This window comes from Oncorhynchus mykiss, chromosome 9 (genome assembly GCF_013265735.2).
Source record: "Oncorhynchus mykiss isolate Arlee chromosome 9, USDA_OmykA_1.1, whole genome shotgun sequence".
Taxonomy (NCBI): Eukaryota; Metazoa; Chordata; class Actinopteri; order Salmoniformes; family Salmonidae; genus Oncorhynchus; species Oncorhynchus mykiss.
In genome coordinates, this window is record NC_048573.1 from 19,648,117 (window position 1) to 19,673,718 (window position 25,602).

The following is a 25,602-nucleotide window of genomic DNA, read 5'->3' on the forward strand; positions in this document are numbered from 1 at the left end:
CAACATGTGATGTTGTCGCATTTCTCCCTGTAATTTGTCAGGCATGTCATTCCATGAGTGAAACAGGATATCTACCATGTCACTTGAATGCTACCATTCAGTCGCATGTTAAAGAGATTGGTTGATTGAAATCATAGATGCGCCCCTATATATTTAAGCAGGGCAGACTGCACCTGTTGCTAGTACCCGTGTGTATTTCCTATACATTGGGTATTGGGACGGTGACATATTCTTTGATTTGGCTCTGTACTTCGGATTTGAAATTATACAATTACTATGAGGTTAAAGTGCAGAATGTCAGCTTTAATTTGAGGGAATTTTCATCCATATCAGGTGAACAGTTCAGAAATCACAGCTCTTTTTATACAAAAGTGTAGTGCTTGGTCACATATTCATAGCACGCAGTGACTACATCAAGCTTGGTGAATCTACAAATTAGTTGGATGCATTTACTGTTTTGTTTTGGTTGTGTTTCGAATTACTTTGTGGTAAATTAGAAATGAATGGCAAAGAATGCATTGTGTCATTTTGGGGTAATTTGTTTGTGTAAATAAGAATAGAATATGTTTCTGAACACTTCTGCATTCATGTGTATTCTACCATGATTACAGATAGTCCTGAATGAATCGTGAATAATGATGAATGAGAAAGTTACAGACGCACATAGATCATACCCCCAAGACATTCTAACCTCTCATCATTTCAATAACAGGGGAGGTTATCTTTGGGGGGGTATGATATTTATGCCTCTAACTTTCTCACTCATCATTATTGACAGTTTATTCAGGATTATCCGTAATCGTGGTAGCATCCACAATAATGTAGATGTGTTTAGAAACATATTATATTGTTATTTACAATAAAAATTGCTCCAAAATGACACACTACTTTATTTTCTATTGACTACAAAATAATGTGAAACACAACCAAAACAAACAAAATCCAACTAGTTTCTAGATGCACAAGCTTGATGTGGGGTGGCAGGGTAGCCTAGTGGTTAGAGCGTTGGACTAGCAAGTTCAAACCCCCGAGCTGACAAGGTACAAATCTGTCGTTCTGCCCCTGAACAGGCACTTAACCCACTGTTCCTAGGCCGTCATTGAAAATAAGAATTTGTTCTTAACTGACTTGCCTAGTTAAATAAAGGTAAAATAAAAATAATTTTTAAAAATCATTGTGTGCTATGAATATTGGACCAAATACTACAAGCTTTACTACTTTAATACACATGAATTTGTTCTAATATTTTTGGTTCCCTAAAATGGAGGGACTGTGTACAAAATGTGCTGTAATTTCTAAACAGTTCATGGATATGGATGAAAGTCTGCGCTTTAAATTAAGTTGACACTCTGCACTTTAACTTTATAGTCATTGTATAAAATCCAAAGTTCTGGAGTACTGAGCCAAAACAACAAAACATGTGTCACTATCCCAATACTTTTGGAGCTCACTGTAGTGCACTGCTTTTGGCCAGGAAATAGGCTGTGATTAAGGACATGACCTAACCATGTTGACCATTGACCCCAGACCATAGCCTGGAGTCTGCGCTGACGGAGGAGTACTGTAAGAACCACTTCCTGGTGGGTCTGCTGCTTAGGGAGGTGGCCGAGGCCCTGCAGAGGTCAGACAGCTAGCAGTGGCCGAGCTGAAGAACCTGCTTATCAAACACGCCATGGATGACCGTTACACCCAGAACAAGGTGAGGAGGAAGTGGAGACAGACAGACAGACAGACAGCTACACCCAGAATGAGGTGAGGGGGTGACGGCAGACCTGCCAACCTGCACGCATTTTGCGTACCATACATGCAATTTGACGTCAAAGCACGCCTGTAAGAAAAACAACCCAAATTACGCAACAGTAGGATTCTATTTGGCACATTGTGGTTTTTGACTCATCCATCTGAAGTTGGAGCTGAGCCAATGAAAACAACTTGGGCAAGGAGAAATATCTCTAGCTTACCGCTCCAGCCTGCCCCCCCCCTGTAGTTGTACTATTTTCCTCCCTCAAGCTGGATGGTAGCTCTCCACTTCGTCCATTAATACACTGATGTATAAGGAAAAAGGGCACAGAAAAAAAGGGGAATTAACTGTTTTCCAAATACATTTTCCTCAATTGTATGTGTTAGTCAAGCACATTGCCACTATTATTTTGTAGTTATGCCACTATTATTTTGTAGTTATGCCACTATTATTTTGTAGTTAGCTCCTGGAGTGAGGAGTGTTCACTGTCTCTCCTGAATCAAGATAAGAAAGTCGTCTGTTATGCAAATCCATACTGTATCAGCCTTGTAGATGCAAATAGTCACTGGTAGCCAAGCTTTGCGATAAAGGCCAGCTTTCGAATAGTGTACCTCTCATAATACAGTAGATACAGAATAAAACAATGAATAAAAGTCCCATGATGGTAGTGACTGTCCATTACTGCTTATCACTTACTAACCATCATTTATTCACTTTACTTTACTTTAGTAAAATACTTCAGTTGTTGTGTTTATTACATTTGTTTTATTAGATGACTTTATTATTTTATTCAGGGTCTCATCTCTATAGAGCTGCTGCCTTATGCTGTCTGACAAAAACACTATTTTGTAGTTCTTCAAAGTAAATAATGCATACTTTTCTCACTGCTGAATACCACCTATCAATCACTTTGATCATGTATAGTGGCCTGTTGGAATCTACAGCGCCCTACTAAGTTGCACAGTTCATGTGTTAGTCAAGCACATTGCCACTTATTTTGTAGTTAGCTCCTTAGCTTAGGCATCATTACGACAAAGGTGGTTAGCTACAGTGTTTATCCGACGTCTGCATGGGCCGTGCGGCGTTTACGGGTATACGGCCTCTGCAGAACCCATGGGATTTATGCAATTAATGACAGCTATAACTTGAGATTGTTGGAAAACCTGTCAAATTATAATAACTTAATTATTAACTTGATGTTACTCTATTCATCCCCCCCTTCTGCATGTCAGAACCAGCAGGCCCGGATCTGTATGCTGTACCTTCAACAGCTTGAGCTGCTCAACCAGAACCTCAAGCAGCTGTCTGCCCAGCGACACACCTCCAGCCCTGGCCTGGGCTTCACCGTGAGTCCCTCCACCCCTGGAGGTCCTGACTTACTCTAGCTAGTCTCATGATATATCAATCATATATTGACGTTTTGGAGTTTTAACTGAAAATGTTAATTGGTATTTCAGTTAGTTTCCTGAATTTACTGAAATGAAATTGATCCCAACCCTATGGTTGTCCCTTGCTTTTGCAGGGTTCCAGAGATGACTTGAGATCAACCAGCTCGATGGACAGCCGCAGGACCAGCACGGCCGTCGATAAAGACCACGGTCAGTGGGACATCTGTCCTCAATGTGTTAACCCCTCATCGCTGTGTGTTTGTCTGTACGGTAGAGCAGGTGAGCAGACCCATTAGAACGGCATCATGTCCCATCAAAATGTTGCTCTGATGTTTTTGAACCAAAACATCAGAGCAATAATACATTATTGTCCATTTGGTTAGAACAGAAATTCTCCTTCTGCTTTTTTCCCCAAACCCACACACCACAGGAGGCTGGTGAGGGGAGGACGTGTGGAATGGAGTAAGTAAATGGAACAGTATTAAATACATGGAAACCAGAGGATCTCTTGACACCATCTGTTTCATACAATTCCATCCAACCCGTCCTCCCCAATTAAGGTGCCACACACATCAAGAAGCACAGGGTCAACCACAGTGCAGTGCCTATATTTTTGCTGTTAAATGGCTTGCTCGAGGGCAGAATGGTAGTGTTAGTAATGACATAAGAGGCCCATTCAATCTCCATTTATTCTGTATCACCTGGCCTGGGGCTTGAACCAGCAACCTTTCTAACCAGTCCACCTCTATAACCTCTGGGCTACCTACCGCCCACAAAATGTATTTGAGAAGCTATGTAAACATGTTTCTTTGTTCTCCCCAGGTCCAGGAAATCAGAATGGCCACCCGGTGAGGAGGGAGGACTCCAGAGGATCTCTGTTCATAGACTCTGGCACTCCAGACAGCTTTGAGGTACGAGACAGAGGGAGGGTGGTGGATTGGCCAATACAAATGAAACAGAAGCAGAGGTGGTGTCCTAAATGGCACCCTATTCCCTATATAGTGCACTACTTTTGACCAGGGCCCATAGGGTAGTGCACTATAACGGGACTAGGATGCCATACGGGACACAACCAGAGAGAATGCCCTGGGCATTGTTCAGTAGGGAACATCGTAGCAACAGTCAAATATTGAATTTGATGTTTCACATCCTGCTCTTTTTAAAAATAAACATGGTTCTTATACCATGTTTTCTCACTCTGTGGTCAGACAGAGAGGGAGAGAGAGACAGAGAGACAGCAGCCTCATCTCTGTTGTTGTTTTTCCGGTCACATATTGACGCTTGGGTCTTTCTCAAACACTTGAAGGCCGTTATATACTATAACTGTTGGTTCACATAGTTAAAAAGATACTATCCAGTGTCTTGACTCTGTGTCAGCGTTCTAGAAACATGTTGGATTGAGATCAGACGAAGAAAACCAGTCATGTAATAAGACAAGAGCAGATGTCACTCTGCTTTCAATCATCCTTTTTCTTACTCATGGTACGACTGAGTGCCACACTCAGCTTCTAATGATTATATTTCTTACTATGTGGTATGAATTAAAGCCACTTGTTCTCAATTGTGTTTTTTCTTCCTCTGTGGTGTTTTTCACTCAGCTTCACAGAAGGGGCACTGAGGTGAGACAAACAGACAGAGAGAGCCTGATCTCATGTTTTTCCCCCCCCGACAGATATTGTCCGATTTTGTTTTCGAAATGTAACGTATGATTTTATTTTGAAAGTTTACATTTAGGATTGTATTTAAGAGAGAGGAGGGTTGATACTGCCATGTTTTCTTCCTCTGTGGTGTATTGTCCTCCAGCTTCACCGGCGGGGCTCCACTATGAGCAGCAGTACTACTCTCCCTCCCATAGGCAGACTGGGCCACTATGAAATCAAAGGACTGCTGCTGTGTTTTCTTCACATCATCAGGACCATCTCGGAAGGTCAGCCAACACAACATTACATACGCCTATAGCACTGTATTATACTATAGGATTATCCAGAGATCCTATGAAATTATTTATTGTTAAAGAATTATTATTGAGTTGTATATGTAATTCTATGGTAATGTATGTATCTCTATGGACAGCAACACAGTTGCTTTTTTTAGTACTGTGTAGATCTGTACCTAAAATGGTTTTATGATACATACCTAGATACTGTATGAATACTTTATATTATATGTTGTTTTTTTCCCTATATTATACAGGCATAATAACAGAATATATCTACACATTTTCATTGGCTCCCTCATTTGTAGAATTTCTGACTTATGTTGTTTTAGCGGACATGGGTAACATTCCAAATGACACTGGCCTGGTCATTGTGTAATTGTTTCCTGTTGGCCTGCTTGGTGACTCAGTGTCTATCTCTCTCCTGTTGTGTCTCTGTCTCTAGACACACTGCTGGCCTACTGGAACAAGGTCAACCCTCAGGGCATCATCAACTTCCTCAGTCTACTGGAGTGAGTACACACAACCTCTGAGTGGATGCAGGATTACAATAGATTATATTCTACAGTGCCTTCGGAAAGTATTCAGACCCCTTGACTTTCCACATTTACCTTACACACTTATCTTACAGCCTAAAGTGGATGAAATAAAACATTTTCCTCAATCTATACAAAATAACCCATAGTGTCAAAGCGAAAACAGTTTTGTTTTCATATTTATGAAAAATTAAAAATAAATATACAAGTATTCAGACCCTTTGCTATGAGACTTGAAATTGAGCTCAGGTGCATCCTGTTACCATTGATCATCCTTGAGATGTTTCTATAACTTGGAGTCCACCTGTGGTAAATTCATTTGATTGGACATGATTTGGAAAGGCACACACTGGTCTATATAAGGTCCCACAGTTGACATTGCATGTCAGAGCAAAAACCAAGCCATGAGGTCGAAGGAATTGTCTGTAGAGCTCCGAGACAGGATTGTGTCGAGGCACAGATCTGGGGAAGGGTACCAAAACATTTCTGCAGCATTGAAGATCCCCAGGAACACAGTGGCCTCCATCATTCTTAAATGGAAGACATTTGAAACCACCAAGACTCTTCTTAGATCTGGCCCCCTGGCCAAACTGAGCAATTGGGAGAGAAGGGCCTTGGTCAGGGTGGTGACCAAGAATCCGATGGTCACTCTTCTCTGTGGAGATGGGAGAACCTTCCAGAAGGACAACCATCTCTGCAGCACTCCACCAATCAGGCCCTATGGTAGAGTGGCCAGACAGAAGCCACTTCTCAGTAAAAGGCACATGACAGCCTGCTGGCCTGAATGCCAAACGTCACGTCTGGAGGAAACCTAGCTCCATCCCTACGGTAAAGCAAGCATGGTAGTGGCAGCATCATGCTGTGTGGATGTTTTCCAGAGGCAGGAACTGGGAGACTAGTCAGGATCGAGGGAAAGCTGAACAGAACAAAGTACAGAGATCCTTGATGAAAACCTGCTCAGGACCTCGGACTGGGGCGAAAGTTCACCTTCCAACAGGACAACGACCTTAAGCACACAGCCAAGACAACGCAAGAGTGACTTTGGGACAAGTCCCTGAATGTCCTTGAGTGCCCCAGTCAGAGCCTGAACTTGAACCCAATCAAACATCTCTGGAGAGACCTGAAAATAGCTGTGCGGCAACACTCCCCATCCAACCTGAATGGGAGAAACTCCCCAAATACAGGTGTGCCAAGCTTGTAGCGTCATTCCAAAGAAAAAAAACCTGTTTAAAAACCTATTGCTTTTTTATTATTAACCAGAGTGTCGATTGACGAGGGGGAAAAAACTATTTATTTTTAGAGTAATTCTGTAACTAAACAAAAAAAGTCAAAGGAGTCTGATTTACTTTCCGAATGCAATGTATTGAGGGTGTGTTCATAAATTCACTCTGGAGTTCGAGTGCGCTCAGAGCGTGCTCTCGTCGTTCGTAAATTCATTGTTCTCAGATTGTGCATTCGTAAATTCAGTTTTAGTCGGATTGTTCGTTCGTAAATTCAAAGCGTTTCGATCTTGGAGCGTTCAGAGCGCACACTGGACACTGGCCAAGGAGTCGGGTTGATCCAAGCGTTCTGACCTCACAACAGCAGTCAAGCATTTCGCTACACCCGCAATAGCATCTGCTAAACACGTGTATGTGACCAATCTGATTTGATTTGCAGCACCCAAGCTAACTGGCTAAAGTTGGCTAGCTTGCTAGCTACTTCCAGACACAAATGAGAGAATACGTCACTCTGACCATTTTACTCACCCTAGCACCCTGGCTGGTTAGGCTGTTTTCATGTTAGCATTGGTGACTGTGTTATGTCAACCATTTCATTCAGTTTTTTGGCCGATGTTTACTTTCACCTGTCATAACAACCGAGTTTAAGATTACACACCCTGAGCTGTAGTTACAGTGAAGCCCTAAAACTTGTCAATTGTCACATTAAAAAGTCTGTGTTTGTGAACAGGCAGCCATTTGTCAACAAAGACATGTTATTCATTGCAAGTTAGATAGAATTACAGCCTTAGGACATACAGTCGAAGTCAGAAGTTTACATACACCAGCAAAATATTTAAACTCAGTTTTTCATAATTCCTGACATGTAATCCTAGTAGCCTTCTACAAGGTTCCCAAAATAAGTTGGATGAATTTTGGCCCATTCCTCCTGACAGAGCTGGTGTAACTGAGTCAGGTTTGTAGGCCTCCTTGCTTGCACACGCTTTTTCAGTTCTGCCCACAGATTTACTATAGGATTGAGGTCAGGGCTTTGTGATGGCCACTCCAATACCTTGACTTTGTTGTCCTTAAGCCAATTTGGCCACAACTTTGGAAGTATGCTTGGGGTCAATGTCCATTTGGAAGACCCATTTGCGACTAAGCTTTAACTTCCTGACTGATGTCTTGAGATGTTGCTTCAATATACCCACGTAATTTTCCATCCTCATGATGCCATCTATTTTGTGAAGTGCACCATTCCCTCCTTCAGTAAAGCACCCCCACAACATGATGCTGCCACCCCTGTGCATCACGGGTTGGGATGGTGTTCCCCCTTTTTCTTCCTCATTATGGCCAAACCGTTCTATTTTTGTTTCATCAGACCAGAGGACATTTGAAAAAAGTACGATCTTTGTCCCCATGTGCAGTTGCAAACGGTAGTCTGGCTTTTTTATGGTGGTTTTGGAGCAGTGGCTGCTTCTTTGCTGAGCAGCCTTCCAGGTTACATCGATATAGGACTCGTTTTACTGTGGATATAGATACTTTCGTACCTGTTTCCTCCAGCATCTTCACAAGGTCCTTTGCTGTCTTCCAAGACCTCAGAAAAAAATGTATAGACCTCCACAAGTCTGGTTCATCCTTGGGATAAATTTCCAAACACCTGAAGGTACCACGTTCAGCTGAACAAACAATAGTACGCAAGTATAAACACCATGGGACCACGCAGCCGCCTTACCGCTCAGGAAGGAGACACGTTCTGTCTATTTGCACACCACTAAGTCAACTATGTAATTTTTTAAAATTTTATTTAACTAAGCAAGTCAGTGAAGAACCCATTCTTATTTTCAATGACGGCCTAGGAACAGTGGGTTAACTGCCTGTTCAGGGGCAGAACGACAGATTTGTACCTTGTCAACTCGGGGGTTTGAACTTGCAACCTTCCGGTTACTAGTCCAACCACTAGGCTACCCTGCCGCCCAATGAACAAGACTAGTAATGAACAAGACTATTATTAATAACATTATACCACCCCTCTTAAAATCTCTTTCAGGACGTGCCTGGTGCAGTTCTGCTATGTTGGAAAGAGGAACATTGGGAGGTAGGATGATGTTTGGATTCTGTACTGCACTAATAGGTAGGGCTACTAATTCTGTCCTAAACAGGTACATGGTACATGTGTCTCTGTGTGTTCTTTGCTAGTCAAATAAATTATATAATGGTCATTGTCCCACACCCATCTTGAGACTTGGAGGTCAAAGCTTGTTATTCCTTTTTCATATTTGTTCCTTGTTCCTTGCTAATATATTATGTCATTGTTTATGTGCCTACTCTTATCTTTAGGTATGTCTCTAAGTCTGGCTTATCAAGTTTTAATAAGTTTTAATGTGTACAAGTACAATGAAATGCCTTTCTTGGAAGCTCCAAACCCAACAATGCAGTAATCACTATCAATGTTAGTTGAAAATAACATAAAGTAGAAGAAAAACACACAAACAGTAAGAACTAAGAAGAGCATGAGAAAGTATAAAGATACAGAGCCTTCAGAAAGTATTCACACCCCTTGACTTTTTCCACATTTTGTTGTGTTACAGCCTGAATTTAAAATTGATCTAATTTAGACTTTTTTTTCACTGGCCTACACACAATACCCCTTAATGTCAAAGTGTAATTATGTTTTTCAAAATTGTAACAAAATAATGAATTCATGAAAAGCTTAAATGTCTTGATTCAATAACTATTCAATCCCGTTTGTTATGTCAAGCCTAAGTAGGTTCAGGAGTACAAATGTGCTTAACAAGTCACATAATAAGTTCCATGGACTCATTCAGTGTGCAATAGTGTTTAACATGATTTTTGACTACCTGTCACGAGAATTAGGTTCTCAATGTTTATACCCCAATTCAATTTAATGACTCTGTCTGCAACCAGGATTTGTAAGATACTGGTTGGAATGAAAACAGACAGAGGCCCAGTCCACAATAGTCAAATGTTTATTCACGGGAACATTCTGGCGTGCACAGTACAAAGACCTTCATTTTATAGTGACACACATACTTACACACAAAACATTAGTTATCATACGCCCACACTGTCCTGTTACCCAGCCGACGTAGGGAGAGACCCTGGGAAGTCCTCAGTGCCGAGACGCTGGGAAGTTCTCAGTGCCCCAGCCAAGGTCGGCCCCGAATCTTGCTCAGACAGACAATCTTATCAAGACACTAGATATATTGTCAACAAACATTAATTCTGACTACGAACTACACTCTCAGATATAATTCTACTGACTAAATCACATACAGCATTAAAATAGTCTAATGATGCTAATCAATTTCATACTATCATAAGGTTTCAGAGTTATGGTCTCCGAGGGTAATATTCTAAACATTCTCACACTACCTCATCTCTGTACCCCACACATACAATTATCTGTAAGGTCCCTCAGTCAAGCAGTGAATTTCAAACACAGATTCAACCACAAAGACCAGGGAGGTTTTCCAATTCTTCACAAAGATGGTCACCTATTGGTAGATTTTTAAAAAAAGCAGACATTGAACATCCCGTTGAGCATGGTGATGTTATTAATTACTCTTTGGATGTTGGGTCAATACACCCCAGTCACTACAAAGGTCCAGCTGTGCTTCCAAACTCAATCTCGTCATTCGCATGCAGTAAAGACAGAGACACAGGGGACGCAGATCCGGGAAATCACTGGAGAATAAACTGTATGACATCTGTTTAAGACAATCTTACCAACGGGACATTAAACACTGTCAAATCTTACGTTTCACCGAGTCGTGGCTGATCGATGACACAGATAATATACAGTTGGCTGGGTTTTCCGTGATTCGGCAGGACCGAACAGCTACATCCGGTAAGTTGAGGGTGGTGGTGTGTGTCTATTTGTCAATAACAGCTGGTACGCAATGTCTACATTATCTACCAAGAGAGTTTTCATCTATATTTTTCATGGCCGTCTATTTACCACCACAAACCGATGCTGGCACTTAGACGGCACTCAATGAGCTGTATAAGGCCATAAGCTAACACCTCCAGACGAGCTTCAATGCCATACAACACTCCTTCCGAGGCCTCCAACTGCTTTTAAATGCAAGTAAAACTAAGTGCATGCTCTTCAACCGATTGCTGCCCGCACCCTCACGCCCGACTAGCATCACTAATCTGGACGGTTCTGACCTAGAATATGTGGACAACTACAAATACCTAAGTGTCTGTTTAGACTGTAAACTTTCCTTCCAGACTCACATTAAGCATCTCCAATACAAATTAAATCTAGAATCGGCTTTATATTTCGCAACAAAGCCTCCTTCACTCACGCCGCCAAAAATATTATCGTAAAACTGACTATCCTACGATCCTTCGGCGATGTCATTTACAAAATAGCCTCCAACTCTACTCAGCAAATTGGATGTAGTCTATCACAGTGCCATCCGTTTTGTCACCAAAGCCCCATATACTACGCACCACTGCGACCTGTATGATCTCGTTGGCTGGCCCTCACTACATATTCGTCGCCAAACCCACTGGCACCAAGCCATCTAAGTCTATGCTAGGTAAAGCCCCGCCTTATCTCAGATCACTGGTCACCATAGCAACACCCACCCGTAGCACGAGCTCCAGCAGGTATATTTCACTGGTCATCCCCAAAGCCAACACTTCCTTTCGCCGCCTTTCCTTCCAGTTCTCTGGTGCCAATGACTGGAGCGAATTGCAAATATCGCTGGAGTCTTATATCTCCCTCTCTAACTTTAAGCATTAGCTGTCCGAGCAGTTCACCGGTCACCTGTACTGAGCCAATCTGTAAATAGCACACCTAACTACTTCATCCCCATATTGTTACTTGTCCTCTTACTCTTTTGCACCCTAGTATCTCTACTTGCACATCATCATCTGCACATCTATCACTCCAGTGTTAATGCTAAACTGGAATTATTTCGCATCCATGGCCTATTTATTGCCTTACCTCCCTACTCTTCTACATTTGCACACACTGTACATATATTTCTGCCTTGTGCTATTGACTGTACATTTGTTTGTAACTCTGTTATTTTGTCAAACTGCTTTTCTTTATCTTGGCCAGGTCGCAGTTGTACATGAGAACTTGTTCTCAACTGGCCTACCTGGTTAAATAAAGGTGAATTAAGCAAACAAGAAAATGATCATCCAGAAGTGGCGTTCCTAGTAACCAGGGACTTTAATGCAGGCGAACTTAAATTTGTTTTACCAAATTTCTACCAGCAGGTCACGTGCATTCAGAGGGTAAAAAATTCTAGACCACCTTTACTCCACACACGGAGATGTGTACAAAGCTCTTCCTCACCCTCCATTTGGCAAATCTGACCATAATTCAATCATCCTGATTCCTGCGTACAAGAGAGAACTAAAGAAATACCAGTGATTCAATCAATACGGAAGTAGCCAGATGACGCTGATGCTATGCTACAGGACTGTTTTTCTAGCACAGACTGGAATATGTTCCAGGTATCATCCAATAGCATTGAGGAGTATACCACCTCAGTCACCTGCTTCATCAATAAATGCATCGACGACATCGTCCCAACAGTGACCGTAGGTACATTTACCAAACAGAATCCATTATAGGCAACATCCGAGCTAAAGGCTAGAGCTGCCGCTTTCAAGGAGCGGGACACTAATCCGGATGCTTATAAGAAATCCCGCTATGCCCTCAGACGAACCATCAAACAGGCAACACATCAATACAGGGCAACGATGGAATGCTACTACACTGGCTGGGAGGTTCGTCGGATGTGGCAGGGCTTGCAATCTATTACAGACTACAAAGGGAAACCCACCCGTGAGCTGCACAGTGATGCGAGCCTACCAGACGGGCTAAAAAAAAATGTTTGCACACTGATCCTCAACACGGGTCCCCTCAGGGGGTGCATGCTTAGTCCCATCCTGTACTCCCTGTTTACCCACGACTGCGTGGCCAAGCACGACTCAAACACCATCATTAAGTTTGCTGATGACACACCAGTGGTAGGCCTGATCACCGACAGGGAGTAGGTCAGAGACCTGGCAGTGTGGTGCCAGGACAACAACCTCAATGTGAGCAAGACAAAGGAGCTAACCGTGGACTACAAGAAAAGGAGGGCCTGCCTCCATTCACATCGACAGGACTGTAGTGGAGCGGTCGTGAGTTCCTTGGTGTCCACATCCCCAACAAGCTATCATGGTCCAAACACACCAAGACAGTCTTGAAGAGGGCACTATGGCTTTTCCCCCTCAGGAGACTGAAAAGATATGGCATGGGTCCCCAGATCCTCAAGAAGTTCTACAGCTGCACCATTGAGAGCATCCTGACCGGTTGCATCACCGCCTGGTATGGCAACTGGTCGGCATCTGATGGTAAAGCACCACAGATGTTAGTGCATATGGCCCATTACATCACTGGGGCAATGCTTTCTGCCATCCAGGACCTATATACTAGGTGGTGTCAGAGGAAGGCCCAGAAAATTGTCAAAGACTCCAGTCACCCATGTCATAGACTGTGCTGTCTGCTACCACACGGAAATTGGTACCGGAGCACCAATTCTAGTTCCAAAAGGCTTCTTAATAGCTTCTACCCCAACCTATAAGACTGCTGAACAATTAATCAAATGGCCATCTGGACTATTTGCATTGTTACACCCCCCCCCCCCCCCCCCCTTGTTTTTACACTGCTGCTGCTCACTATTTATTATGTATGCATAGTATCTTTACTCTTACCTATATGTACAAATTACCTTGACCCACCTGTACCCCCGCACATTGACTCTGTACTGGTACCCCCTGTATCTAGCCTCGATATTGTTATTTGTGTTCCTTGAATTCTTTTAACTTGTTTTAGTAAATATTTTCTTAACTGCGTTGTTGGTTAAGGGCTTGTAAGTAAGCATCTCACCATAACAATAATTCACCACCTGTTGTATTCGGGGCATGTGACATATAAAATGTGATTTAATTATATGACTGCTTCACCAGTGGAGTCGCGGTGACTTTTAGAAGCTGTGAAAATGTTCAAATTGCTCAATAATTTGATTTGACAGAGAGGAAGGAAACCGCACAGGCATTTCACCATGAGGCCAATGGTGACATTTAAACAGAGTTTAATGGCTGTGATATGAGAAAGCTGAGGATGGATCGACATTGTAGTTACTCCACAAAACTAACCTAACTGACAGTGAAAAGACGGAAGCCTGTACAGACTAAAAAATATTACAAAACATGCTTCCTGTTTGCATGTTATGGGTATGCTTGTAAATGTTAAGGACTGGGGAGTTTCTCACGATAGAAAAATAAATGGAATGGAGCTAAGCACAGACATAATGCTAGAGCAAAACCTGGTTGAGTCTGCTTTCCACCAGACACTGGAATATTAATTTACCTTTCAGCAGGACAATAACCTACAGTGCCAAACACAAGACCAAATCTACATTGGTCGCTTACCCAGAAGACATTGAAAGTTCCAGAAGTGGCCGAGTTACATTTTTTTCAACTTAAATCTGCTTGAAAATCTATGGCACGACTTAAATGGCTGTCTAGAAATGATCAACAACCAATTTGACAGAGCTTGAAGAATTTTGAAAATAATAATGAGCAAATGTTGCACAATCCAGGGGTGGGAAGCTCTTAGAAACTCTTAGAAACTAAAGACTCACAGCTGTAATAACTGCCAAAGGTGATTCTAACATGTATTGACTCATGGGGTTGAATACTTATTTAATCACTATATTGGTGTTTTAAAAATGTATTTGTTTGTACAAATGGTTAGCATTTAAAAGTAGAAGACAAATTCAGAGTATTTTTTTATAGATCATTGTCAAAAAATGACATTTAAATCCATTTGAATCTCACTTAGTACCACATCACAATTTGGAGAAAGCCCAGGGGAATACTTTCTGATGGCACTGTATATACAGTAGAGGGTCAGTTCCAATAACATATTTACAATGTGCAGGGATACTGGAGTTAGAGGTAAAAACTGTACCACCTGGTGTCAGTTGCAGAGGGAGGTGTTCAGTCACAGTGTCTTAAGCTTGGAAGGGGCAATGGTGTTGAACGCTGAGCTCTAGTGAATGAACAGCATTCTCACATCGAGTTTTGATTTCCTGCTACTCCATTAAGGGCCGTGTGACTCTGTGTGCGGCTCTGTGCAATGAGGTTCTGAAGTGCTGTGGGTCAAAGATGGGTCTGCTGCGGGCCGAGGCCTCCGCTCTACTCTACCTGCTGATGAGGAACAACTATGATTACACCAAGAGGAAGACCTTCCTACGCACTCACCTGCAGGTCAGCTATTGTAACATGGGTGGGTGGGTTGGATAGAGGAATACATAAATTAACACACCAAGAGGATAACCTTCCTGTGCACTCACCTACAGGTCATATACAACATCCCCCTGACCGGCAAGGAACTGCCAGCTGTCACTGATTTGTTTATTTAACTGCACAATGCAATACTGAATCTGTTATTGCATCATCAGCAGTCCATCACTGGTGTGCCTATGAACATCTTAACTAAATTTCAAAGCATTTCATGTTATGTCAAAGTAACACTATACCCAACCCATGAGTCCTCTCTGTGCGGTCTCAACCATTTAGCATGCACAAACTCCCCTCACACAAATATATTGAACGTGCATAAACAATGAACAGTCACTAAGAATGGCTCTGAACCAATTGGAAACTCATTTGAAGTCCAAGCAGATTTAACATCACAGCACTGACATTGCTTTGATCATCTGACCAAAGAATGTGAGAAGTTCAAATACAGACCAGCTGTTTAGTTTCCCAAACTCCTCTAACAATCGGCTATGTGTCAGAAACCATTCTCAATGCTTCCATAAGCCGTCAAGGGACATATTCATTAATTTCATTATCCATGGTGAAAATGGGCTCCAATTTCCATCTCATAACTCTGCGCTGTGTGTGTGTGTGTGTGTGTGTGTGTGTTTGTGGTTATTGTATTTAGGGTTGGAACAGTCCCACTCCTTTTTGTATTTTTATTGGACATGACAGTGGGAAAGGAAGGAGCAAATAGAGAGTGCAAGTGCAGTCGGTCGGATTTGATTTCATAGTTTCATGTGATTCAGAAGCAGCAGCTTAGAGTGCTGGACCACCCCAGGCCAGGGGTGTGTTGTGTTAACATCGGGTCCCCCTTCATCTCGCTTTCTGCCTTCTCCCACATTTAAAAAAATACTAGTATACTAGGGCTGTGACCATACCAGTATCGCAATATTGTTTCCATGGCAAAAATGAAAACTCAAAGCAGACCAAACTCTTTGGTCCTTTAAAAACCTGATGTATGTAAAATAATGTGTGCTATAGCATGGAAAATAAATACATGTGACTCTAGATGACGACATAATGATGTTTGTTTCCAATACTAGGGCTGTTTTCCTAAAGAAGTTATGTCCACTTTGTGTGTTGTTTCCTTGCCATGAGACTAACGAGATACTGTTATCGTTCCGAAACTTTAGTATACAATGGTATAAATACTATAGTATTCACTGTAGTGTTTCTGCAGACTTTACTGTAGTATACTGTAGCGTTTACACTTAACTATAGTATGTATACTGTGGTAAAATAACTGTATTATATACTAAAGTAATTAATGTAGTGATTTTGCGGATTGTAGTATACTACAGTATTTACTGTTGTTTTTTTGCAGACATTACTATAGTATTTACTATAGTTTTTTGTTGTATTATCATTGACATTGAAGTGGAGGCTTTCTCCTTGAGGAAACCTACTGGAGAAAAGAGAACATTTTCCATAACCTGTAGGTAGGACTGGGTTCTGAATGGATAGTTCAGAGCTTCTGCTCTTTTCTATAACCTGTAGGGAAAAACAATATTTGGCACAATGTGTGGCACAAATTGGGATATGTGAGAGGGGAATGGGCAGGGTATATGCAACTTTACACTTTTATAACTAAAGTAAATACTAAAGTTTTTGTGGACTGTGGTGTTTTTGCAGACATTACTGTAGTGTTTACTACTGTTTTTTGTGAATAATACTGTAGTATTTAATATAATATCCTACAGTATACTACACATGATCGAGGGATACTACCGTGTGTAGTATAGTATTCTACAGTATACTTCAGTTTACTACAGAATTCAATAGAAAGTACTGTAGTATTCTATAGTAAACTGTAATCTCTTTTCATGTGGGCTGGTGTAGATCATCATCGCAGTGAGCCAGCTGATCTCAGATGTGGCGCTGACCGGTAGCTCCCGCTTCCAGGAGTCCCTCTCCATCATCAACAACTTCGCCAACAGCGACAAAGCCATGAAGGTAATGCATATTTGCTGTAGGGGGCTATGAATTAGTTCCCAGGGTTACGTAATTGCTAGGCTTTATCTTGTAAGGCTAACACTGTCTTGAGTCTCCATCGTCAACAACTTTGACAACAGCGACAAAACCAAGGTAACCCTCCATTCTTAGAAAAAAGGGGGTCTGAACCCCTCCTTGTGCAACTGCGTCCTGGACGTACTGAACGGCCGACCCCAAGTGGTGAAGGTAGGCAACAACACCTCCGCCACAGAGGTGCATGCTCAGCCCCGTCCTGTACTCCCTGTTCACCCATGACTGCGTGGCCATGCACGTCTCCAACTCAATCATCAAATTTGCTGACGACAACAGTGGAAGTCCTGATTACCAACACTGAGTCCTGGCAGAGTGGTACCAGGAAAATAACCTCTCCCTCATCTTCAACAAAAATAAGGAGCTGATTGTGGACTACAGGAGACAGCAGACAGAGAACGCCCCCCATTCACATTGACAGAGCCGCAGCGGAGAGGGTCTAAAGCACATATGTCAGAGTCAAGGCCCGCGGGCCACATCCGGCCCGCAAGAAGGTTTTTTACGGCCCCTGGGATGATCTTGATTTATTATTAGAACCGGCCCGCAGCAAGCCGGCAGCCCGCAGATCGCACCAATACTACATTTCCCACAATGCAAAGGTGACGCACCGAGCAGTAGGCTGCTTCATTTCAATATTTATTGGCACAGCAGTCGTCAGCATCACAGTAAAATTAACTTTCAGATACCCATCAAAAATGGCAAAACGGAAGGTGGATACTGAGAACCGGGGGTTTCAAACAAGGTGGGAGTCGGAGTATATGTTCACGAAGGTAGCTGGAAAACCTGTGTGTCTTCTGTGTGGAGAAAGTGTGGCGGTACTGAAAGAGTATAATCTGAGACGACATTATGAAACGAAACACGCGGACACACACGCGGACGCAACTGTCAAGGCCAGTTTTATTTTGGCAGAAGAGATCGCTAAATCAGCCCGGCCATTTACGGAGGGGGATTTCATCAAAAACTGCATGATTAAAGTTTGTGACGAAGTTTGCCCAGAAAAAAGGCAACTCTTTTTAAATGTGAGTCTGAGCAGAAACACCATTGCCGAGAGAGTAGACCAGTTGTCCATCAATCTAAAAGAGCAGCTTGTGAAAAAGGGAAAAGATTTTATTGCATATTCCTTGGCTGTGGATGAGAGCACCGACATTTCTGACATTGCCCAGTTGTCAATTTTCATCCGCGGAGTGGACTCCAACCTAAGCGTGACAGAGGAGTTTTTGGCTTTACGTCCTATGCATGGCACAACTACGGGGCATGATTTGTATGAAGAGGTGTCAAGATGTGTAAATGAGATGGAGCTGCCTTGGGAAAAACTCGTGGGTTTGACAACCGACGGAGCACCTGCGATGTGTGGACACAGGAGCGGACTGGTGGCGAAGATACGGGAAAAGATGCAAGAGGAAAACGCGACAGGTGAGCTGACAGCTTATCATTGTATCATACACCAGGAAGCGTTGTGCGGTAAAGCCTTGAAAATGGAGCATGTAATGAGCATCATCACGCGCACAGTTAACTTTATCAGAGCCAAAGGTTTGAATCACCGCCAGTTCAAGGCATTTCTGACGGAGTTAGAAACGGAGCATGGTGATTTGCCTTATCACACAGAGGTGCGATGGCTAAGCCAGGGAAAGGTGCTTCAAAGATGTTTCGAGCTTCGTGAGGAGATTTGTCTGTTCTTGGACAGCAAAGGGAAAGACACAACACAACTCCGAGACGAAATGTTTCTGTGTGAAATGGCTTTTCTGTGTGACATTACGAGTCATCTGAATGCAATAAACTTGCAGCTGCAGGGTCGGGATCGTGTCATCTCTGATATGTACAGTACAGTGAAGGCATTTAAAACCAAACTGACTCTGTGGGAGACGCAGATGCGGAAAGAAAATTTGAGCCACTTTCCCAGCTGCCAGACCATGAAAGAGAAGCTCTCTACCAGTGCGTTCCCGAGCACACAGTTGGCTGATAAAATAGGTATGCTTGCCGCTGACTTTCGACGCCGATTTGCTGACTTTGAAGCACAAAAAAGCAGGTTGGAACTGCTCGGTAACCCATTTGCTGTTGACGTGGAAAGCTCACCACCAAACCTCCAAATGGAGTTGATTGACCTCCAATGCAATGATGCACTGAGGGCAAAATATGCGGCAGTGGGTGCTGCGGAGTTCGCCCGTTTCCTCCCCGGCACAATGCCCCAGCTGCGCATCCAGGCTGCTCAAACGTTGTCTATGTTTGGCAGCACATACCTGTGTGAACAACTGTTTTCTTTGATGAACCTGAACAAAACATCACACAGAAGTCGACTTACTGCTGAACACCTCCACTCAATTCTGAGGATTTCTTCAGCTCAGAGCCTTACCCCGAACATTGATGAACTTGTGGAAAAGATGGGACACCACCAAGTATCACCCTCAACCTCAAACAAGTGAACATTACTGTGCAATCACATATTTAGAGTTTTTACTCAGTTCAAGTTTAAAAGTTAAAATTTAATATTTGTTTTCACTGCATGTTACTTCTCCTTAAACAAAGTGTTGTTTTTGATTAATAGATTTTTGCACTTTATTTTTTTGTATTTCAATCCAATTATATTTTAAAAATATTTCAGTTGAGTGGATGATAGAAAATTGCTATTATTGTTTTTTCTTTGAAGTAAATTTAGCCCACTTTTGCTAAAATAGAAAATATAGTCTACTGATGGTGCCTTGAATACCGGTTTCTTTCATTTAATGTTCATGTTATGGGGATATTTATATAAAGGAAATTTGTCTTTTGTGTCTGTTGAAAATTAAAGATTACTGACAGAGCCATAAGAAAATATTGCTTTATTTATCTGATCATATTGTAATATATTTGTTAGGTTTTCAGTAGGTTCAATTAGGTTCACTAGACTATATGCGTCATTTAAAAATTTTTCAATGAACATTCGAACAGTCCGGCCCTCGTCTTGTAGCTGATTTTTTTATTTGGCCCTCCGTCCATTTGACTTTGACACCCCTGGTCTAAAGCTTCAAGTTTCACGACGTGCACATCACTGACGACCTGAAATGGTCCCGACACTCAGAAAGTGTGGTGAAGAGGGTGCAACAGGACCTCTTCAACCTCAGGAGGCTGAAGAAATATGTCTTGGCCCCTAACACCCTCACAAACTTCTACAGATGCACCATTGAGAGCATCCTGACAGGCTGTATCACCGCCTGGTACAGCAATTGCACCGTCCACAACCGCAGGGCTCTCCAGAGGTGGTCAGCCCAACGCATCACCGGGGGCACACAGCCTGCCCTCCAGGACATCTACAACACCCGATGTCACAGGAAGGCCAAAAAAGATAATCAAGGTCCTCAGCCACCCGAGCCACAGCCTGTTCACCCCGTTACCATCTAGAAGGAGCAAGACCGTACAGGTGCATTAAAGCTGGAACTGAGAGACTGACAAACCGCTTCTATCAGATTGTTAAACAGTCACCACTAGCCACTGTTACTAGCCGACTACCACCTGGTACTCTGTTCTGCACCTTAGAGACTGCTTTTCCCTATGTACAGTACATAGTCGTTGAACACTGGTCACTTTAATAATGTTTACATACTGTTTTAACCACTTTATATCTATATAACTACTGCTGTACACACCTTTTCTATTCATATACTATCTATGTCTATAGACACCATTATTATATATTTATATTCCGGACTCGCTCTGATATTTCTTCATTTCTTTCTTTTGACTTTTTGGATTATGTGCGTATTGATTTGTATTGCTAGGTATCATTACTGCAATAGAAACACTAATTCTGCTGCACCTGCGATAACATTGGAAATCTGTGGACATGACCAATATGCTTTGATTTGAAACAGTCCTGCTGTAATGAGTTCAACAAGAGTGTCAAAGGGACATGCAGTGCATTCGGAAAGTATTCAGAGCCCTTGACTTTTTCCATATTTTGTTAAGTTACATTTGGGGAGTTTCTCCCATTCTTCTATGCAGACCCTCTAAAGCTCTGTCAGGTTGGCTTGTGAGCGTCGCTGCACAGCTATTTTCAGGTCTCTCCAGAGATGTTCAAAAGGGTTCAAGTCCGGGCTCTGGCTGGGCTACAAAAGGACATTCAGAGACTTGTCCCAAAGCCACTTCTGCCTTGTCTTGGCTGTGTGCTTAGGGTCATTGTCCTTCGTTGTCCTTCGACCCAGTCTGAGATCTTGAGCGCTCTGGAGCAGGTTTTCATCAAGGATCCACCACCATGCTTCACCGTAGGGATGGTGACAGGTTTCCTCCATACATGACCCTTGGCTTTCAGGCCAAAGAGTTCAATCTTGGTTTCATCAGACCAGAGAATCTTGTTTCTCATGGTCTGAGAGTCCTTTAGGTGCCTTTTGGCAAACTTCAAGCGGGCTGTCATGTGCCTTTTACTGAGGAGTGGTTTCGACCTGGCCTCTCTACCATAAAGGCCTGGTTGGGTGAGTGCTGCAGAGATGGTTCTCCTTCTGGAAGGTTCTCCCATCTCTACAGTGGAACTCTGAAGCTCTGTCAGAGTGATCATCGGTTCCTGGTCACCTCCCTGACCAAGGTCTTTCTTCCCTGATTGCTCAGTTTGGCCGGGCAGCCAGCTCTCAGATGAGTCTTGGCAGTTCCAAACTTCTTCCATTTAAGAATGATGCAGGCCACTATGTTCTTGAGGACCTTCAATGCTGCAGAAATATTTGTGTACCCTTTCCCAGATCTGTGCCTCGACACAATCCTGTCTTGGTGCTCTACAGACAATTCCTTTGACCTCATGGCTTGGATTTTGCACTGACATGCACATCAACTGTGGGACCATATATAGACAGGTGTGTGGCTTTCCAAATCATGTCCAACCATTTGAATTTACCACAGGTGGACTCCAATCAAGTTGTAGAAACGTCTGATGATCAATGGATACAGGATGAACCTGAGCTCAATTTTGAGTGTCATGGCAAAGGGTCTGAAAACTTATGTAAATAAAGTATTTCTGTTTTTATTTTTAATACATTTGTAGAACATTGACAAAAAATTGTTCTCGCTTTGTCATTATGGGGTAATCCATTTTAGTATAAGGCTGTAAATTAACAAAATGTGGAAAAAGTCAAAGGGTCTGAGTACTTTCTGAATGCACTGTATATACTGCCTTGGCTGTGCTCTTTTAATGAGTGATACAGTTGTTTGTTCCTCGGTCAGATATTCACCATACTGTTATCTTGGAGTAGGATATGCGGCTTGGAAAGGGAGATTTTTTCATAAGGCGTGTAAAGTATCATGGAGCACCATTCTGTAATCGCTTGAAATGTAAATATGTCTGAGGTGGTTAAGACGCGTGTTAGCGCCCAGAGCTAGCCTAATGCCGAGGCTTTAGCTCACTGGGCTAACACAGTCGAGTCGAGCAGATGACCAGGATGCTTTCTGACTTTGCATGTGAATACACTTAAGTCTTACTAGATATGAGTACCTGCTATATTACTCAGATGCAGATCCACTGTGAAGGATGGGAAATGTGTTCTGCTAATGTTTTGTAAATTACCATCTGTCTGTGCTGTTCCAGTTATGTTTATCTGAGGATTAATAAATTAGCACACTCCCTAGTACAGAATGGCTACCAGTAACCCTCAGGCTGTGCTGTGCTTCGTGTGTGTGTTGTCGACAGCGTTTCCTGGGGAGGTGAAGGGACTGACCAAGCGTATCCGGACGGTGCTGATGGCCACGGCCCAACTGAGGGAACATGAAAAGGCCCCAGAGATGCTGCTGGACCTGCAGTACAGCCTGGCTTGCTCCTACGCCTCCAGCCCCGAGCTGCGACGCACCTGGCTGGATAGCATGGCCTGGGCACCCAGACCTCTGAGGTACAGTCAATTATGTACAGAAACATGTACAGTACCAGTCAAAAGTTTTGACACACCTACTCATTCAATGTTTTTTCTTGTTTTTTACTATTTTCTACATTGTAGAATAATAGTGAACACATCAAATCCTGTAGTAAATAGAAGAGTGTTCAATAAATAAAAATTAATTTTGAGATTCTTCAAAGCAACCACCCTTTGCCTTGATGACAGCTTTGCACACTCTTGGCATTCTCTCAGCCAGCTTCATGAGGTAGTCAAATGGAATGCATTTCAGTTAAACTGTGCGCCTTGTTAAATGTTAATTTGTAGAATTTATTTCCTTCTTAATGCATTTCAGCCAATCAGTTGTGTTGCGACAAGGTAGGAGTGGTATACAGAAGTTAGCCTTATTTGGTAAAAGACCAAGTCCATATTATGGCATGAACAGCTCAAATAAGCAAAGAGAAACGACAGTCCATCATTACTATAAGACATGAAGGTCAGTCAATCTGGAACATTTCAAGTCGCAAAAACCATCAAGCACTATGATGTAACTGGCTCTCATGAGGACTGCCACAGGAAAGGAAGACCCAGCGTTATAATTTCATTAGAGGATCATTTCATTAGAGTTAACTGCACCTCAGATTGCAGACCAAGTAAATGCTTCACCGAGTTCAAGTAGCAGACACATTTCAACATCAACTGTTCAGAGGAGACTGTGTGAATCAGGCCTGGTCGAATTGCTGCAAAGAAACCTCTACTAAAGGACATCAATATGAAGAAGAGGCTTGCTTGGGACAAGAAACATGAGAAGTGGCCATTAGACCGGTGGAAATCTGTCCTTTGGTCTGATGAGTCCAAATTTGAGATTTTTGGTTCCAACCGCTGTGTCTTTGTGAGACGCAGAGTAGGTGAACGGATGATCTCCGCATGTGTGGTTCCCACTGTGAAGCATGGAGGAGGAGGTGGGATGGTGTGGGAGTGCTTTGCTGGTGATACTGTCAGGGATTTATTTATAATTCAAGGCACACTTAACCAGCATGGTGCCAGACGTGATGCTTGGCATTCAGGCCAATAAGTTCAATCTTGGTTTCATCAGACCAGAACATATTGTTTCCTCATGGTATCAAAGTCCTTTAGGTGCCTTTTGGCAAACTCCACGCAGGCTGTCATGTGCCTTTTACTGAGGAGTGGCTTCCATCTGGCCACTCTACCATAAATGCCTGATTGGAGTGCTGCAGAGATGGTTGTCCTTTTGGAAGATTCTCCTAAGAGGAACTCTGGAGCTCTGTCAGAGTGACCATCAGCTTCTTGCTCACCTCCCTGACCAAGGCCCTTCTCACCTGATTGCTCAGTTTTGCCGGACGGCCAGTTCTAGGAAGAGTCTTGGTGGTAAAATATTTCTTCCATTTAAGAATGATGGAGGCCACTGTGTTCTTGGGGACCTTCAACTGCTGCAGAAATGTCTTCTACCCTTCCCCAGATCTGTGCCTCGACACAATCCTGTCTCGGAGCTCTACGGACAATTCCTTCATCCTCATGGCTTGGTTTTTGCTCTGATGTGCACTGTCAACTGCAGGACCATATATAGACAGGTGTGTGCCTTTCAAAATCATGTCCAATCAATTGAATTTACCACAGGTGGACTCCAATCAAGTTGTAGAAACATCTCAAGGATGACTAATGGAAACAGGATGCACCTGAGCTAATTTTCAAGTCTCATAGCAAAGGGCCTGAATACGTACATTTATGTAAATCTTTTATAAATTGGCAAAAATTCTAAAAACCTGTTTTTGCTTTGTCATTATCGGGTATTGTGTGTAGATTGTTATTTCATCCATTTCATAAGAAGGCTGTAAGTACCAAAATGTGGAAAAAGGGAAATGGTCTGAATACTTTCCCGAATGCACTGTGGGGATGACGTCGTCGATGCACTTATTAATGAAGCCCGTGACTGATGTGGTTAACTACTTAATGCCATCGGATGAATCCCAGAGCATATTCCAGTCTGCTAGTGAAAGTCCTGTAGAGTAGCATCTGCTTCATCGGACCACTTCCGTTGTGAGCGCGTCACTGGTACTTCCTGTTTGAGTTTTTCCTTGCCAGCAGGAATCAGGTGTATAGAGTTATGGTCAAATCTGCGAAATGGAGGACGAGAGAGAGCTTTGTATGGTTTTTCTGTGTTTGGAGTAAGATTTTTTTCCACCTTTTAGTTGACATGCTAGTAGAAATTGGGTAATATGAATTTCAGTTTTCCTGCATTAAAATCACCGGCCACTAAGAGCTCCATGTTTGGATGAGCATTTTCTTGTTGGCTTATGATCCTATGCAGCTCGTTGAGTGCGGTCTTACTGCCAGCATCGGTATGTGATGGCAACTTATCATGAGGTATTCTAACTCACGTGAGAAGAACCTAGAGACTTCCTGAATATTAGAGATTGCGCACCAGCTGTTGTTAACAAAGAGACACACACCTCCCCCTTGAGCTTATCTGACACTGCTGTTCTGTCAATGCATAGAAAAACCTTGTACTTGTTCAGCCACGACTCTGAGAAACATTGAATATTACAGTTCTTCAGGGTCCCTTAGTCTCGAAC

At 42.7% G+C, this 25,602-nt stretch overlaps 1 pseudogene; it reads left to right on the forward strand.

The window, feature by feature from the left end:
• Positions 1-25,602, forward strand: part of LOC110532966 — an 88,044-nt pseudogene that overhangs the window by 31,982 nt on the left and 30,460 nt on the right.